The 18969-nt window shown below is 44.7% G+C and overlaps 1 protein-coding gene across 3 annotated transcripts in view; it reads left to right on the top strand.

Moving 5' to 3' along the window:
- Positions 1–18969, top strand: part of HTR2C (5-hydroxytryptamine receptor 2C) — a 186984-nt gene that overhangs the window by 125206 nt on the left and 42809 nt on the right. The window contains exon 1 of one of the 3 annotated variants that reach the window (XM_061446292.1): positions 8461–8699. The exons of the other annotated variants lie outside the window; for them this stretch is intronic. The gene's annotated coding sequence lies outside the window, so the exon portion shown is untranslated. Of the gene's footprint in view, positions 1–8460; positions 8700–18969 lie in introns of those variants that run through there. 3 annotated transcript variants of the gene reach the window in all.

Here is an 18969-nt window from a genome sequence, read left to right as displayed (position 1 = left end):
TATATTGAATGTATCAGGGTCCATGCCTTGCCATTGCCACATGATAGGAGGAGACATGAGGTGACTGTACCTCATGCCAAAGCTGCTGGTAGCTACATGAAGCATGACACTAGAAAACAGCCTGCTCAATCATAGGAAAAATACTAAAGGCTCTGTCTTCAGACCTTGCAAGAAGTCCTTAGCTTGTCATTGTGAAAACACGAGGTGGTACCTCCGTGGTTCTTGCACGGTTGTATTGCCGCACAGCAGGAAGGTGTTCTGGGGACTGAGCCGGTGTCTTCGCTGTGGCTTGGTGGAGCGGCTCTCGGGGACAATCACAAACGAGATGTGGCTGAACTTGCACAACTCTCCATCACCCACCACCGTTCCTTAGCTCTTGGTAAAACGAGGTTTTCTTGTGGAAATCCAAGTTGCTGTGGTTGTGTTTGCTAAGAAGGAAGAAAGGATTCCTGGGCTAGGGGCAGACAGCTCCCTGTGACCTTTGCCATGAGGGCATCTGTGCTGGAATGGGAGAGTGCTCAATACTTAAGGTTGCATTTAATATCCTGCCCGGTGACCTTTTGTAAGAAGACAGCCGAGAGTGCTAATGCCCAGGGTAGTTTGTGGAAGGATATGTGCTTTTAATCAGCTTCCCAATAGTAGGATAATAAAAGCAATAATCCTTTTAGTATTCTGCTACTATAATCTCTATCTACATTTTCCAAGGTCACTAAAGCGGTAGGCAGTGGGGAAGATAAGCTTCCAAGGAGTTGAACTGCAGAGCAGTGAAAAATATCGCACCCAGCAGGATGGATTGTTCTCCAGCTTCCAGCCTGTGGGGAGGGAGTTGAACCATGCAGAGAGCCGACTGAGTGGTTCCCCAGGGCACTGGTCGCAACAGATTTCCACTGTAGTGGAAGCTTCATCTTGTGGTCTCCAAGCGTCGTTTGTTACATTCAGAGGGAGAATTTGGACTTTTTCCTCTTGTCAGGAGACCAAATTATTTGGCCCTGGGGAGAGAGAGAAATAGATTTGGGGTTCTGATTTGGTTTGGCTTCAGTCAGCTTGTTTAGTTTCTTTGAGACAATAAAATCACCCCACGCACCCCTAAAAACCCTGTCAGCTGCTGCCTGTCCTGATGTCTGGTCGTGAGATGTTTAGGGTAATTAGTTGGGTGCAGCAGCAAGAAGGTGTCATTGAAATGTCCAAAGAGCGCTTCTGTTCTCGGCTGTGGTGAGCTCTACCCCTATGTAACAGGCATGCATTTTCCCCTTTGCTTCGTCAGACTGTATACAGGTACCAAATCTGGCTGTTTGCCTATTAAAGCAGCATAACTGAGTTGCCGTTTCTTCTCTTGTGGGCTCCTGGCACTAGAGTGTCTCTGCTGGGTCCGTCCAAAGGTCCATCCGGCTCCGTGCCTTGTTCCCAACACTAACTGCAGCACGCTAGCACTGTGCCGGGGCAAACACACAGCCCTGTAGTCTCCCAGGCTCCAGCAATTTCTGCTTAGGGACTCCCTACGTCAGGTCTGCTTAACAGCCCTGAATGGATTTTTCCCCTCTCATTAAGTTAATTGCTTTTTCAACTCTAAAATTTAGTATTCATAGCACTGGGTGACAGTGAGTCCAATAGTTTTAACAGGGCATTTTCTGAAGAAGGATTGGAGGATTTCTCTAGGTTACTGGAGGATTTCTCTAATTTACCACTATGTCACTGGTATTGGGTGCTCCTGGCTTCTCATGGGAAAATATAAACCACGGTTTTATATGAACAGTTATTTACTGAATTTCTTAGAGAGCGAGATGTATTCTTTGGGCAGTCAGTATGCTGCTGCCATGAACTTAATAGTCCATGTACCGTATAGCTTGTAGCTGTTTTAACTATGGGTGATGCAACTTCTGCCTACATAGATGTCTTTTGAATGCACCTCTTCTAGTTTAGTAGTATTCTATGCTATTGAGCAAGAAACTTTATTCTCCTGCATAGAAAATGCACTGCATTTTTGGTTAGGCCTTGATTTGTTCTTTTTTGATGTTGCTTTAAATAGAACAAGCAAGTTTTATTCTGGAATACTAAGTAATTATTTACTATAGATGTTTTGCTTAATTAAAAGATGTAGCCAAGTACCAATTTGTAGTACAAGATGTATTTTGATTGCCCAAGCCTTGCGCTGCCTTTACAGCAGAGCTCTTCTCCATACCCAGGTTCTGTCCCTGCGCTGTTCCCATGGAGCCCTAGAGGCAGTTTTGGCCAAAGGACTCCCTGTGGTGGGCATGGGGTGAATGAGCATTGTAGTGCACGTGTGTATTTACAGAGGCGATGGAGAAATGAAGAACAGTGCTCATAGGTTATACGCAGCAGTCAAACAGGACTTTCTCATGCCACAAGGAACGTTGTGTTCTAATCTGAACTTTTCACATCACATAAACTATAAAAATTAATCCCTTGTGGTTCCAGCCCCAAAAGGGTTTTATTTCAGGTGCTGGCCCTGTGTCTTTCCTCTCTATAGCGTTGCCATCAGCGTTAAAGCAGTTTTATTGCATCCTATGGCCTGGCAGTGGTTTTGGTTTGTGGGTCATGCTGTGAACTTTCAAGATAAAATGTACAAATTTCAAGATAAAATGTACAAATGCATTTCCTGAGGTACGATGTGTCCCACCTTATCCTTTAGTTAATAGATCAATACTGCCTCAGGCAGAGACGCTTAGGCTTGAGCCTCTTGGTGGTTGCTTTCAATTTGAATTCAGTTGTGAGCATTGAAGAAACCGTCTCAGACATGACAGTTGCTTTCAATTCACAACTAAAATGGTCCATGACCCATCACATGGATTTCAGATTCAAGCTGCTGAAATTCAGGCATCTAGCTTAGTCTGTGTCAGGCAGCTGTAGAGAGTATCTTTCCATGTTGGCTGCATAGGACAGCAATGATATTCAAGTTATATTGAAGCTGCGTAAGGTGAATTGAGCTCTACTGCTCAGCTAACTACTGAGCATCCAACTGCTCTTGAGAGGAGCGGTCCTGCTTGGGATCCCCCACCCTGCCTTCTCAGCTCGATGTTCCCAGCACTTCGCTTGCATTAATCCTGCCTTTCCTGAACCCATTAGTGGACTAATTCAACTCGGTTATTAGACAGTGAATATCACACCTGAAAAAGAAGAAGGAAGGAAGGGGAAGAGAAGAGAAAGGAAGTAAAGGGAAGGGATGGAATTGAAAAGAGCTGGGCTGATAAACTGATACAGCTTCTAAATGATGAATTTCAGGCATGATGAATAACCAGTCCAAAACATGCTTAAAGCTTTCCCCGTTATCTGATGGAACAGCACTGAAGCATAAAAGTTCTGTGAAATACATTCCCGACTATCTTAATTTTATCATCTCCCTCTATTTTCTGCCTCTCTGTTACTACTTCCAGCCTTGCAAACAGAGTGGTTATCGGGAAGGTGCAGTTGATGTGGAAGGGTGAGCCTCGCTCTTGTGCCTGAGCAAAAAGCTTGGACGCTTCAAGTGTAACAGTCCAGGCTTTCTGTAGTGGGAAGCCAGGCACGGCCCCCGCTGGGGCACGTTGTTCGCTCTGCTGCGGAGCTCAGATTTTATTTCCAAGATAGTGGGTCTTGATTTCTCTGCCTGTAAATTGCATATCAGTGTGTTTACCCGTGTTATGCAGCCATTGTGTGGCTGAAAGGCTGCCTGAGAGTCTGCAGATAATTGAGTTGCTGTGTGAGAACTTGGAATGGAGTCCTGCTAAATTAGCTGTCAGCCTTTCTGTGAATTATTCCTGTGAAGATATATCCATATACTGGTGTCTTAAAGATGCTTTGAAATATGGTCAGGCGAATTGGTTCACTTAAAGAAAGAACATGTCTAAATTACAGTCCCATTTCTCTCTGTATTTGACACTAGCTCATTTCTAAGACTGCAAAGACTGCAAAGCCAAAAGAAACCCAGGCCGCAGTGCTCTCCATTTTTCTCTTTCTTCCTCTCCCATTTTGGCAGCTTGCATGCCACTGGCTGGGTACATGAGGGGGAAGTTGGCAGCATTGGCCACGGGACACCTTAAAGCCTGGTTTAAAGCAAGACTTCCTGAGGCTCTTGTTGGGAGCCTTCTTCAGCGTGACTGCACCCTGCTGTGCTGCTGCTCACCGGCGATAGCTTGGGTCCAGCCAACGCACGGGTCATGCAGACGTGGGGATGAGCTGGTTGGCCGTGTTGATGTGCAGCGGTGACTGACTGCTGCGTTGCTGGGTACAGTCTGAGCTTGAGGAAGGTCCTTTGTGGCAGTTCCCCTGTTTTGTTTGTGACTGAAATGCAGTCGCTTTTTCTTTCACTGTTGGCAGGAGGTGAAGCAACTGCGCTGTGCTGGCTGCCCTCTGACAGCTCTCACAAGGATACTGGGACTCGAGACAAGCATGAATCAATTGGCTTCTCAGAAAAATTCTGGGAACTGGCTCTCTGCCACCCTGCCTGGAAATGGGACAAACCCAACGCCATCGCTCTGTTCTCCTTCACTTTGCTCAAATGCCCCAAAATCCTAGGCTAGAAAAATGGTCCGCAGAGCCAAGCCAACCAGCACGGTGTTTCTGCTGTCAATAGTGACTGAAAGAACCAAAGTACTTGGCTTTGCTTGGTGATCTGAAGCACAGAAATCGGGATTGAACAGTCAGGGGATAATCTGTAATGAGCAAGTGGTGTGATTTTTTGCCTCGGGAGGAGCTCATGCCCTGGTAGGAGTGATGCACAGCAGGGGGCAAGGCTGGAGACTGCCAGGCTAACAGCACAAGCTGCTGCTGCTGAAGCCAAGGAGCTTTGCTCCCCAGTTGCACACTGTACCTGCTCGCTGTCTGCAGAGCTGCCTCCAGGTTAGGAAACCCGTAGGGATGGAAGGATGCTGCTTCCAAGAAATCGTATCAGAAGATATTCCTGTGGTTATTTAGTCTGCCTTCCCATGTGTGGAAGATCAGAACATGTAGGGGCAGGTGGCAGATGCTGCCAATGCTGTCCTTCGGTTCCTGCGACATTCCTGTCTGTGGAGCTAAACCCAGGCAGCTGAAGGTCTCTGCATCTTTCAGCAGCATAACTTTTGTCTTGTTGGTTGACAAGATTATGTCCATGTTTCATAGCATTTTTGATGATCCAAATGCAGGCTTGTTTCAGCATCGTCACTGGAACGTTAAAATGCTCTAGTTTGATTTTGCAAGGTCCGTTATACTCAAAACTCAATTTGCTACTTCCATTCTTGTTTAATTAATTTTGAATTAAAAGGATATGTCTAGAATTAAACATGTTCTTGTCAATTTAAGATTACTTCTTAATAATAATATATTTGGACTTTGAACAGAGATTAAAGTTTAGTATATTAGTTCCTTTTAGGCAGCTTAACATTTTTAATAGAAAAATCTGTCTTACGTAACTAAGCCTATAATTCTAAATGAAACTGATTCATCTGATCTGATAAATTATTAGTGAAATTGGAAATTAGATAAATTCTGGTTCGGTAGCATCTAGTTTTAGAACATGATTGTAAGGAAACGTGAATGGGAAGAGGATGGAAGTGTATCTGTTGTAATAGTTAGAGAAGACAGAAGTAATTTAGTCAAGATTTAAGACTACCTCAACTGACAGGACTCAATTTTCTCCCACAGTGAAACATGAAACAGTGCTGAAAATGTCCCTGTTAGAAAATAGGGATCCTCACAACTCCTGTGAGGACCAGGAGCATATTGAATAAACTTGGATGAATCAGTAACTTTTATTGAGTAAGGAATAATAAGTTTATCTAATTTATTGCTGTCAGGAGTTTCATCTGGGGTTTATGGGATTGCAGGGTAGAAGTAGTGGGAGTGGGATGAGGCACAAGGACTGAAGGACAGCAAAAGGTGAAGGGAAAGATGATCCCATGCACTGCAAAGAAGAAACCTCAGAACTCAGCATTAATTTGTCTTAGTTTGACCTATCTAGTATAACACATACTGTAGTTACGTAGCTGTTTGCTATGGGCTGCTATTAGGTGGTGCTAACACTTCTTCCACAGGCAGGAGTTTCTTCAGCTTGTTTGTGGACAGCTGGTGGTTTCTGAAGAATTGACTCATTTCCGATCCTAAAAATACATTAAATACTTCCTTCATCTTACTCTTTGGTGCAGCAGAATTGCCCCAAGACTAAACCCTGCATCTGTGAAATGTAGGAATTGCAGGACCCAGGGGGCAATGTGGCTGGGAGGGGTCGGTCTGTGCTAAGGAAGTGACTGGGAATCTCGTGTGAAGCACCAGAAGGACTCCAGTTGTTAAAGATTTGAACAAGCTCTGGATGCCCAGGAGACTCCTACCCACTGCAGACCAGCATCTCTGATGTGTTTTCAGTGCCTGTGTCCCACACACTGCTGTGGCTTAGATAGCAGAGAAGAATGTTTGCTCTCTGCTTGCTTGGGAACTGGTGGGATGGGTCCCTAGGTACTAAGCATGGGTCCTCCCTACCGTCTCTGTGCCCCACAAAAGGCTTGCATGTATGGTGGTTATTCCATTCTCTGATACATTTTAGTGAGCAACCAGAGCTTGTGTCCATGTGGAGCAGAGCTTTATGTGCCAAAACAGATTCTGGATATGCCAAAATGATTGCGCTGGGTTACAGGAGTCTCTGAGCCCAAGCTGGAGGTGAGGGATTGGGGAATGAATTCAGTAAGACATCCTGAAAGTCCTTGAAAGAAGAGGTCAGAGATTCCATTGACTTAAGAGCTGTGAGAAGCTGGGTGTAGCTCTTGGTTGTGGTCTTTGCATAAGTTACATATGGCTGAATTTTTTGTCCTCCTCTTTGTATCTAGCATGCGATGAGTAGTTTCCTCCATCTGTAGTGAGACACTGCATTGTCATTGCAATGATTCATTGTTCTGTACACAGTTTATCATCCTGAAACCAACTTCTAGAAGATGCTGGGTATGTTTCCAGGATGGGAACTAGCTCTGTGGGCAATTAGAGGTTGGGGTCAGGACCATAGATAATACACTGCTGAAATGGTCAGCTCTATGTTGGGGAAATTCAGAAGGACTGGAAAGCAAATTAACAAAGAATAAAGGCCCAACTGTTCAGTTGGACCCAACGTAGCCCCTAAATCTGTGTGAACAAATGTTGATGAGCAGAATTGGCCCATTTGGCTATACAATCTGTGCACTGTGTTCTTGATTTCAATTGCAGTAAATGTGAACAAAGAACTTGGTGTGCCAGTGTTACGCATGCAAACCCAAGCCCTGGATCTGTAGCATGTTTGGTGATGCATAGTGTCCACTGGTGCACAGCCCAAACGTTAGACCGCCCTTTGGAAAGGCAACCAAACAGGTTTGCTACAAAACTGCACTCAGGGTCCACAGTTCTGGTTTCACAAAGCAGACTCCTGGGACACTCAGCTTTCTCCTTCTGATACCTGCTTACTCTTTTCAGCACCACAATGCAGAGCTGCCAATGTTTGGGAAGCTCCAGACTGAGCTTACTTCTTCAGGCGTTAGTCCTTTAAGAGTAACTAGATTTAACATAATAATAGACTTTCAAAGCCATTCCTGGAGATACTCCAGGCCAGGCTGGTTCTGAGCAACCTGGTCTAGTTGACGATGTCCCTGCTCAATGCAGGGGGTTGGACGAGATGAGCTTTGAAGGTCCCTTCCCACCCAAACCATTCTGTGAAATCTTTCTCCTTTCTGGCAGGGTAGGTGGCTTCGTAAGGGTTTTTAACACAATCAAGAAAGAACATTCTCAAAGCGTCAAAAATAGGTAAATTGGCAATCGAGTTCCCCAGCGTGAAGTTCATTCCCAGCACTACTCTGATGTGGGAGTAGCATTTTGTTCAACTTCAAGCTGTTCTGCCAAGTTCAGTTTTATGGGTGTGCAAAAAATCCTGGAGATTCTTGAGTCTTCCTAGGCTGAAAATCCAAACCAGTGTTGTTTCCGTTTCTGAGCCCTGGCTGCTTCCATCCCAGCTGCAAATCAAGTCAGGGATGAAGAAGGTGCTTTCATACTTCAGGAGAATGCCCGCTTGGATTTATGCCTAGTACAAGGGTAAAAGGGCAGAGCATTTTCTAACTAAGATTGCCACTCTCTAGTGCACAGTGTTATGGTTGATTCGCTTCATATAAAAAGAACATAATATAGTTCATTTCATTTTGTAGTTATCAGAAAATACTCAGAGAAGTGACCCTACCGGGTTATGATTTTCTGGCAGTGACTCACACAACCCGGTCCCTGGCCTGAGTGTTCTTGAGGATCATCTTTGTGTAAGATGGAAAAATCTCAGTCACTGCTTTCAGCAGCAGTTAAATAAGCTCCATCTTGAGCAGCTTGGAAGCAATCAACTGCGGTGAGCTGAGCTCAGCTCCAGGCTCCATCCTACACGAGGCTCTGACCCAGCCGTGTACAGACTACTAGCTATGCTGTTGTGCTCCAGGGACTGTTAAGAAACATTTCCCTTTGTATAAAAACTGTGTGAGTGATGTATGCCAAAATGGTACACAGATTGTCACGTATTTGGGCTTTAATATGTTCTGTTTTGCAGGGAAAGCATCAATTACCAGGAGATTGACAGCCAGTGCACCTTGGGCACTGATGTCTGCAGTCCCAGCCCTGCCACAGAATTGGGCGGCCCCAGATCAACACAGATTAAACAAGCTTTTGGGAAGTTGTGAGGACTCTGCCTTAGCTGAACCATACCCAACAGCATCACATGAAAACAGAATGATCAGGTAATTATTAGAGAACAATAACATTGTTGGGCTGACTGGGCTATACACCAAGGGGCTGTCAATCATGGTTATTATGAAGAGCAGAGCATTTCGAGGCTGTCAATCATACCTGCTTGTAAAAGCAGAAGGACTTCAGGAGTAATGTAATGCCTGAATTTACTAAATACAGAAATAACAAAAGCCCCCGAGTCTTGTGCAGGCTGCTGTTACAGGTTATGTAGAAGTTCTTGCATAAGTTTATGCCTTTATTCATCTGCAAATATCTTATGACGCTAGGAACTTGGAAGGGTTTATTTTTCAGCCAGCTCCTTTGTATCACTGATTGTTTTTAAGGCTGCTTAAATGTGTCAAATCTGGGAACAAAAAAGGAACTTTTGTTCCATTCCTTTCCTGTGAAGCAAAAATTTGGGGAGTTGGTATGCAAATAGCAGGCATTTGAGCCTGATCATCCTAAATAGATGCAGAAAGACCTGCCCAGAGTCATCCAGCGAGCCGATGGCAGATCCAGAGGTGGAAGATCCATCTCTGGTGTTCCGAGGAGTTTCGTAGGTGGACATGGACCACGCCACCTCCCCTGGTAGCATGCCCATGTACCGCAGCGGTAGGCATCATCTCACCAAAGCACTCACGCAACTGGTAGTTAATTCAGTGAATTTTAAAAGCAAATGTTAATAATTAAACTCAAGTGGTTAATGAGTTCCTAGAGAAAAGATCAAATTATACTCTTCAAAGATAGAGTTAGAATTTTGTCTGATTGGAAGAAATATGTTTTTCCCATGAGGGGCAGTTGCTGAAGTGACAGTTTGGAGACTGTTGTGACAGCATTTGCAGAGATGGGTGCCAGCCAAAGAACAGAGCTTTTTTAGTATCTCTGGTAACATAGTAGTTTCTTTTGAAAGCATAATTATGTTGCATTCTTTGCACAGTTCATTAGGAAAAGAAAAACAAAGAACTTGTATTCCATGTGGTTGATGTTCACACGTTTTTATCTTAGCATGATAGAAGAAGTTGTTAGATCCAGAGATTAGCATGGTGTCTCTCTCTTTCCCTGCTAGCCTAATGACATAGCTAGTGCTAGGTGGGAAACAGCTTTCCTGCCCACAACTGTTATTCAGGAGTCCATTTTTCCCCTGTGTGAAATCTCAGAAAGTGTAAAAATAAATGTAAACTAAAAATGTCAGCGGGAACTAATCTGGGGTCAACTTGAGTCATTCTGATGCCTTGAAATGTTTGACTTCCGACTAATTTTTAATACGGCTTTTTTTGTTGCTGCTTTTTTAAGTATGAAAAGGAAGAAATGGCTTTAAACTTTGGGATTATTTTTGTTTGCAGACTGTCAAAGTGAAATTTCCCCAACATTTTCCCACAGTGCTCTCTGTTGAGGAACGCATCCAAACTGTTCCCCACAAAAGAAGTTTCTGTTAACTTCACACATCTTTTTTTTGCATGAAAAAAAGAGTTTTGTGGAACTGTTCCCAAGCAACTCTGGGAATAAATATCCTCTTCATTACATCCTACCATTTGCAAGCAAAACAAGTAAACAGGGTTTCTCCAGAGCCAGAATTTATCAGAAGTGTCAAGATAAAGCGGATTCATTTTCTGGGAGCATATGTAAGGCAGTCTTTATGGCACGAGAGCAGAGGAGAGAATAAACAATCTTTACTGGCCATTAAAGAGACCTTGCAGAACTGAACCATCTCATACTTCCAGAAGCTAGTGATTACTTTTCACACTGGTTTAATCCCTTTATAGTAAGGAGAAAACCTAATACCTGTAATAGCTATAATCTACCTGATACCAACACATCCTGTTGAATCACTTATAAATGGCTTAAATCCCATTTCTCTTTAGTGACAGCCTGAACTGCCCTGCTATGGTGGGAAATTGGCTCTGGAGCCAATTTCTAGGACACCAGAACATCCAAGCGTCAAGGCAGGGGGTTGGAACAGGATGAGTTTTAAGGTCCCTTCCTACCCAAACCAGTCTGAGGTTCTGTGCTGCTTCAACCTGTTCAGGCAATTTGCAGCATCCCCTTTGGAGCAGAGGGAACCCTTTTATTATTACTGTATTATTACTGAGTTATTTATTACTGACAAATGGATTGAGATAGAAACCATGTGTGGATTATATATGTATATTTATGCATGTATATATATATATATATACACACAAAATGTTTATTTCCCTCTAACCTGAGCTGTATAGTGGTAAATTGGAAAGCAGTCTTGGTTTTCAGTGGCAAGCCATTCTGGTGGGGCCCAGGCAGGGTCTGTTCATAGATCCCCCCAAAACATTGCAGATCCTGGTATTCCGTGGGAGACCTCCTCACAAGCACCAGGAAAACAATCTCCTCCAATAAGAGCTATGCCTGGCACAGAGGGATCCCCTGATGGTTTGTTGCTGTTGCTGCATTAGCTCTGCAAGTGAGGCATGGTGAAGCATAGGGAAAGGGAGGAAGAGGCTTAAGTGCACAGCTGCAGTTACTCAAAAATCAGGCTAAAGCTGATAGAAATCAGTGCACCCGGCACACCTGGGTATCTGTGGCTTGGTTTTGATAGCGCTCTGTGAAGCACACACACTTCACGCTGCCTGTGTTGATAAAGACATCATCTGAAGAACATGCAGCCAAGCAAGAAGAGGTACGAGGATGTCTGAGAAGCCCTCCCTGTCCTTGTCTGGAAGAGCTGTTTAGGATTATAGCTTTGTTCTTGGGTTATTCAGGGGTGTTGTGTGTCACTGGGAGCCCTATTCCCTGTCTTCGCAAAAACGTAGGGAAAAGCTGATGCAATCCACAGCTCATCTCTGGGAAAGATGTGGTCAGGCAGCAGAGCTCTCCCATGGGGTCAGTATAGCGTGCAGTCCTGTCTCTGTCCTGTCAGTCTCTTGGTGTCAGTGCAGTAAGCTGCTCTTGGTGAGCCTAAAGGATAGAAGGCGAGGACATGTGGGTTTGTCTTTCACTTAAATTTCTGTTGTGATGCTGGCAGCAGAGATGAATTCCCTCTCGGAAGCAGGTCCGGTCTCAGGAATCTGAGTAGCTCACGTTGCTGCTCAGAGTACTCATCGCTGGACTGTGCTCTTGTGGCTTAAAAGAAATGAAGTGAATTGATTTGATATTAAATGGTAGCAAGAGGAAGCAAGAAGTATTTTAAGATGTTTATGAGAATTCTTTTCGATGTTGTTTAAAAAAATAATCTGACGGTTGAAATTCCAGCTTTGTCCCTTGTTTCAGTCATTCCTGTAAACAGAAAAGCTTAAGCTTTGGCCCTGTGAGGTGCTGTCTCTGTTTCTGTCCTGGGAGCAAGCTGCACAGAGTGTTTGCCTTTGACGTGCTATCGTGCTTTCCCCAGGTCTTATTTATCTGGTTATGTTTTTAATATGCACACTGTTATTATGAGCAAGCTACCAAAAATCTCTCGAGCTCTCAAGACCTAAGACCTGTTCTGCCCTCCCAGTCTCACTCCTAGGTGTTGCCACTGAAGCCTCGCAGCTCTTCTGGAGCTAGGTGAGAAGTGACCTTCACACCACTTACCTTGTGTTGTTGAGCTGTCAAACAAAGGGGCTTTATCTCACCTGTGATATGAGTAGCAGAGCTTGCTTTGTCCTCAGTGGGAGGCAATGGCAGTGAGTGGGGTCACGGAGAGGAGTGCAGCACCTTTGTTTCTGAATGAATCAGCTGCTCTTGATTCAGAGCTGCGTCTTGTGTTGCTGGGCTTCAGTGCTGCAGCACAGCGCTGGTATTTTTGGCAGAATAAAGCCCTTCTACATCCAAGTGACCACAATAGTGCCTTTATCTAGAAAGCGTTATGTTTTTCAGCCTTCTAAATAAACTGAATGCTCTAGAAGCATCAAATATGGAACATTTTGTATGGTGCTGTTACACCTTATGAATCCTCAATGAAGTTACAATCTGTAGCGCTTGGTTCTTGGGTTTTTCTGCCTCGTCCTTGAGCCATGTCTGTTCTCCCACACAGCTTTGCTGGGGAAGGAAAAGTAGGAGTAAATTCACATTTTCCTACTTTCAGAGGCTCTTCTGTGCCCAGGGCAGAGTTGCCTGCTGGTTTTGTGGGGCTCAGGTCCTCTCATTGAGTGAGGTTTCTGTGCCTTAGGTCAGTGCATCTCCTTGTCCTCAGCAATTGTGATTAGCTGGTACTGAAAGAGCTTCAGGATAATGATAACGTGCCTGACTTTGCATCTTCCATTGGCCCGAACAGGATCCTCTGTGTTCAGTTTTTCGTAATTGAAGCAAACTCCTGCAAGAGGGTTTCTTGGGTTGCATCAGCTGTGTTTCAGGGGCTGTTCCCCATGTCTAAGAGGCATTTGGTTTCTAGCATTTTGCATCGCGTGCATGAGCGCTGAGACTGCAGCTGGGTTCAGCATCCTCAGTTTTGCTCAGGACCTGTAAACTGGTATTTCTACCCAGAATGGTTAATGGCTGCTGGTTGCTGTTCCACCCCTGAGGCTTCTATTCCACCCCTGAGGTTTCTGTCGGCCTGTATGGTGCTCCCCCCTTTGAAGGTGGCTGCCTTCCTTTGGGCTCCCTTTTGGTGCAGTGTTGTTGATGGGTGTTCCCACATGTGGGTTTTGGTCGCCTCGATCTGGAGCAGATGCCTGTTTTGGCAGGTCTTGCTTCGTCTGAAGCTCTTGCACAGTGCTGTGCAGTAGCACTTCACCAGCAGCATGGGGTTTTCTATCCACATGTTGATGTTCTACTTGCCCAAAGGGCTTTTCCAGCAGAGAACATTGCCCTGTCTTGTGTCAGCTGTACTGAGCAGCTGGGGTTTCTGACAGCTCAGACTTGCCAAATAAAATGCTTGGGATATCATTTTAATGACACTGAGAGTTGTGTTAATCTTGGCACAGAACATAAACCCTTGCTTTGCCCTGGGGCAATCTCATGGAAGCGTTTATGTTGTAAATGGGAACAAGGCTTGGGGTCACCCTCCACATGCAGGAATTTTTCGTGCTTCAGATGTTCCTGTAGCTCTGTTATGGCCTTCTGCGTCCTGCCTTCCTCATCTTTACATAAGCATCACATATCAGCAGTGACTTTGGTTTTCCTTTGGGGACTTACTGAGACAGTTCATTAAAAAGCCTGCAAACTAAACCATATTCCTCACAGATCAAGTCACATTTTCAGCCCTCCAGCAAGGTCCTGTGGCTCACAGCAGCATCCCAGGGTAGGATGTGCTCCTGTTGACCTGTATGGATGAAGCTGATTTTGGCCTTGCTGAGTATTTTGCGTTTCTAATTGCTCTTTGTGCTGCTTTGGTGTCGTAAAACTGGGAACTCAGAAATGTGTTTTTTCTACTTCTTTGACCTTTCTATGCAAATCTTCCTTGAGGGTCAGATGTGTGAGAGAGAGAAATGATGCCAGTGTAATTTAAAAATGATAGGATGACATCTGTTAGCTCATCTATGCAGGGAAGTCTATTATTGCCTCTTAATTAATGGAAGTACCCTAATTGCTTATTTTTAGAGTGCTGCCATTTATCAAACCATGGGTTTATAATGGCTACGCTGCCTGGTATGAAGGTGTTTAAAGTGTTAGGTTACCTGCCTGATGCAGCTTGTCCTTAAGTATTCTCTGCTGCCGACTCCCCAGCCTTGGCTCGTGTCTCCCTGCACAGTGCTCGCTGTGTGCTGTGGTTGTACTCGTAAACCAGACTAACTTCAGCCTCAAACTGTTGGTTTGTTTGAACTTCCGTGGCAAAGGACCCACTCTTTACTGAAAGCCTTCAGATGTCAGAGAAGGGATCGTGCCTCTTGCCCTCAAACATCCGTCTGCTCCTTGTGAGGCTAAACATGAAAGGATTCAATTCCAGCTTAACTCTCACTCATTTATAACCGGTAGCGCCAGCACTCGCATTCCTTTAGCTTGGGATGATGCTGGAGCTGTTAGAGGTCAGAAGCCTGGAGTGAAGGACCTGCCCTGTTGTTTCTGAGGGAGCGTTTCCCTCCTGTGAAGTGTTTTTAGCAGAGGAGCATAGAATCAACCAGGCTGGAAAAGACCTGAAGTGCTTCTCTTCCAAATGTGCTTTACCCAAGGGAGGGAAGGGGGAAATGTTTTCCCCCACTTGACAACTGATGGCTTGTTACATCCTTAACTCTGAGCTGTTCACATAGATATTACCTGGCTGACGAAGTGAAAGCTATTTAGTAATTGCTTGTGAGAGAAAATCGGCTCCATTAGAGTTCAGCTGCTTTTGTTCCAGCCATTAAAACGCAGATGCTGCCTTATTCATATATAAATTGGTTTGATAGTTTCATTATTTTTCTTTAGTCTGGTTTATTAAAAGAGCATTTGCATCCTTCGGATATACTCATGGTAGCGTCAAGTGCATAAGGAGAGGTTGGGCTTCATCACCCATCGCTTACATGGGGACAGTGTTCTCTGGGTCTCTGACCACAGCACAGCAGTTACCCACAGCCTGGCTGGAAAACAGCATTTCAGCCAAATCTTGGGTAAACGTAAGAAACCTTCCTCTTCAAACAGGGGATGGCTGCTTTGGATCCTGTTTGAATGGTGCCACTTCTAAATACCAGTTTTTCTTCACTTCTAAATACCAGTTTTTCTTCGCTTCTAAATGCTAGTTTTCCTTCATAGGCTGTCAGTGAGACCAGAGGCTGGCTTCACATAGCAGCGTCTGCTTCTCTGTTAGTTGTTAACCTTCATATTTTCTCCCTTGTTCCTGGTGGTTTTCTGCAGCTTTTCTCCTATTTTCATTTTCTTTGCTGTTGCCCTCACCCTTTTGTTAAGTGCAGCCAAGCCTCTGCCTGCTGTTTGCAGCACCAGCCACCTCAGGACTGCTTCCCTTGCTGCAGTTTCAGCATGCCTCGTGCGTTCCATTTGGGATAGAATCCAAAGGATACAAAATCCGTATTTCACGTGTGTTCTTGTAAAGAGAAGCGGGCTCATCCAGATTGCATCAACTCCTGTGAAGCCCCTTTGCTCCCCACGTCATGCTGGGAGCTGAAGTAGTTTCCATTTTGTTTTGCCCCCTTGATTTCATTATCCCTCACTCATTTACCGGTGTCATAGATGCCAGTTTGTGTCACTGCAATTTGCTCCCATGGAAATGACTCCTGCACATGTGCATGTGGCAGCTGACTCTTTGCTCTTCTTCCATAATTTGGGAACTGTCAGAGCTCTACCCCAGTGTCCCCGTCTGTCTCTTCTCTCAAAGTCAATGAGCCTTCTTCTTCTTGCTTCAGGCATATCACCCACCATGACTTATTCAGAGATGATGTCTATTAAAATTGTCAAATCCTTTGAAAATGAAATTATTTCTCTAAATAAAAAGCCTGCTTCTAATCTCATTGAAGACGTTTCAACACAATTGGCCTATTTTCTGGTACAAATCAAGAGTGACTGTCCCGAGGACTGCTTGACCAGAGAGGCAATTGGAGCATCTTGTTTGCTTGAAGATGTTTGTGATTGAGTATAGTGAAATATCAGAAACTGCCCCTGGCTTAGTCTGGGAGCAGCAGCACAACAGAGATTTTACCTGGAATAAGGCATCCAGATTAGATCATATGGCGTGAAGCGGTCAGCACGAAGGGGTGGGAGGCTTGCAAGGTGCAGGGATGTGTCTGATCAGGGAGAAGGAAAGGAAAATGGGTAGAACTTGAGATCCTGATCTTGGGAGGAAAGCTGGCCTGAGGGAGGAGTGCTGGTGACCTCTTGGGCTCAGTCTGTGAGTCAGCCTCCTTGGAGCTGGGCTTGGTGCGTGTCGAGGGAGGACAAGGTCAGCAGGGCTGTGGGTGAGGAAAGGAACAGGGTGAAAACTGATGGAGAGAGCCAAGGCGAGAGGTCTGATGGTGTGGGAGTGATGAAGAGGGGGTGAGAGCAAGCAGGTACATGGAGAACCATGAGGTCATTTGATGCTAAAGCTGGCTAGATGATCAATGTAGCTGAAGAAAAAAGTTTTCTGAGACACAAAACTTGCCAAGAAGGGCAGAGGAATACTTCCAGCATCCCAGACTGGTTTGGGTTGTAAGGGGCCTTAAAGCTCCTCCAGTTCCAACCCCTGCCACGGGCAGGGACACCTTCCACTAGAGCAGCTTGCTCCAAGCCCCTGTGTCCAGCCTGGCCTTGAACTCTGCCAGGGATGGATATGTTGCATCTAAGATGTCTTAGTGCTCTAAGAAGTTGAGTAAGCATCGGAGGTTGCTGTGCCATATGGATACAGCCCTGCAGACTAGCACTGGCAAGCTCCCAGCCTATTATCTATGACCTGCTGCCTCAGAGGCAGGATGTGCCTGCACAAGAACACACAGGCTTGCTCCTGGTTGAATCATCTTTCTTGAAAACAGAAGATTAATGAATAAAAATACAAGTATTAGGAGTGAAGTGTCTTGTGCCCAGTGGCCTTAGCTCTTCCTTATCTCTACAAGAAATCCCTTGCTTGGTTTATGTATAGCTTAGGTTATATTTGTCTCTTTCATGTCCCTCTTGTGCTGATGTGTGCCTCAGACACTGAAGTAATTGTCTTTGTTTCCAGCTGATAAACTCTTAGTTCACAGCCAAGTTTGTGTTATCACATTTCATTATTAGTTATGTCATTAGTCAGTCCTCAAAGCCATTCAGCTTCTCCTGTGTGGTGTTCCAGCCTTTCCCAGTGTGGGTGCTGCATCCTGGTTTTGACCAATCAGTGCATTCAATTCCCTAAGTAATTGTTTTGGCATCATTAAATAAAGATAAAAAATCAGAAAGAAATGAGTATCAATAGCAAACCTTGCCAACCCCAACGAATAATTTAGTTCCAGAGCAGGGTTTGGCTTTTCAGCCTAATCCATTTTCATTTCTTCTGCAGCCAATTCCATGGCTTTCACAGTTGCTCTCTTTGTCTCTTTCTTTGGGGTTTACCTAATGATTTCCCTGGTGACACCAAGTCAGGTGGCTCAGTGACATCCCTGTGAATTAGAACCGCTGCTGGGGTTTTTTCCCTGTAAAATTGGGGGTTAAGGAATAAAGAAATCAAATGTGAAGATTCCAAGTCAAGATTCAGGATGTACCTCTGGGAAACTCGTGTCATGTTTTATAGCACTTCTCATGGATCTTTAAATCTTTAACTTCCCTGCTAAGAGTTTTCTTTTCTACCTACTTTTGTCTTCAGGCTTTTCCTTAGCCCTGATTTACCAGGATATCTGGTTATGGTATATTTAGATCAGAGAAACATGGCTTTCTGAATTTCCAGTGTCAGTCATCCCTTTCAGGTCCACATGGATAAGTTTTCCAAGGGAGGGGAAAGAGAGGGGCACTACAAAGTTAAAAAAAAACTTTCTTTTTTGCAATGTTCTTTGGGGCGCATTTGTTTCTTAGATTTTATTTTTGTTTGCTTTTGGTTTACCTTTAATCTCCTCAAGGAACTACTTACCACTGATCAGTCTTTGTTCCCTAACGTTCCTGGGATCCAGTGTACTCCTCATGTATTAAATAGCCACGGAGAGCCTGTAAAACTGAAAGAAGAGGCAAAATGCTGGGTCATGGTCTCTTTTCTCTACAGTAGAGCATCTCCATAGACTTTACAAAGAGGTGCAGTGGTGGGACCAGAGCTTTGGAGTGTAAGAGGCTGCACACTGCCAAGAGCTGGGTTTGAATCACTCCGTGAGCATTATCCATACAGTAGGAACCTTTGGCTGCTCTTGCTATGAATAGCTACGTTTCCTATGTAATTTTTATGTATGAAATATGACTCATGGGTGTTTTGGTCATTCCTTCTCTGGGTATGTGGAAAATCGTTATTTAATTATAACAGTATAGCAAAGCCCTGAGCAGTTTGTCAGGGACACTTTTTATTATGCTTTGCCTTTTGCTTTGCTTTCCCTGTTTCATCTGATGCTGTGATTTTGGTTTTTAGAAGGTGCTCTGGCAGCACTGACAATAGGAAGGGCGCTCAGTGCTTGTATTAATGGTGCACCACCACATTAGGTAGGAGGCTTCTATTAAATATCTTGTAATTTAAATTAAAGAGCTCTCTGGGCTTTGAATTAGAGGGTTCTGTGGGTTCAGGTGCTTCCTGGGAAAATGGATTTAAGGGAGAAGTGACTTCAGCTGTGTTAACCCCATGGTGAGCATCCACGTCCTGGTGACATGTTGGGCTGTGCATAGGCACAACAGGCTGAGAGCTGAGCTTGTTAAGGCTCCTGAAGGGCAGACCTTAGAGCAGCTCCAGTGCCTAAAGGGGCTGCAGGAAACCTGGAGAGGGGCTTGGGACAAGGGATGGAGGGACAGGCCAAGGGGAATGGCTTTAACCTGCCCGAGGGGAGA

The sequence above is a fragment of the Pezoporus flaviventris genome, unplaced genomic scaffold, assembly GCF_033815535.1.
Source record: "Pezoporus flaviventris isolate CSIRO_AGI_PZ_B2104156 unplaced genomic scaffold, CSIRO_AGI_Pfla_v1 ptg000005l, whole genome shotgun sequence".
Taxonomy (NCBI): domain Eukaryota; kingdom Metazoa; phylum Chordata; class Aves; order Psittaciformes; family Psittacidae; genus Pezoporus; species Pezoporus flaviventris.
This window is presented reverse-complemented; position numbering and strand designations above follow the sequence as displayed.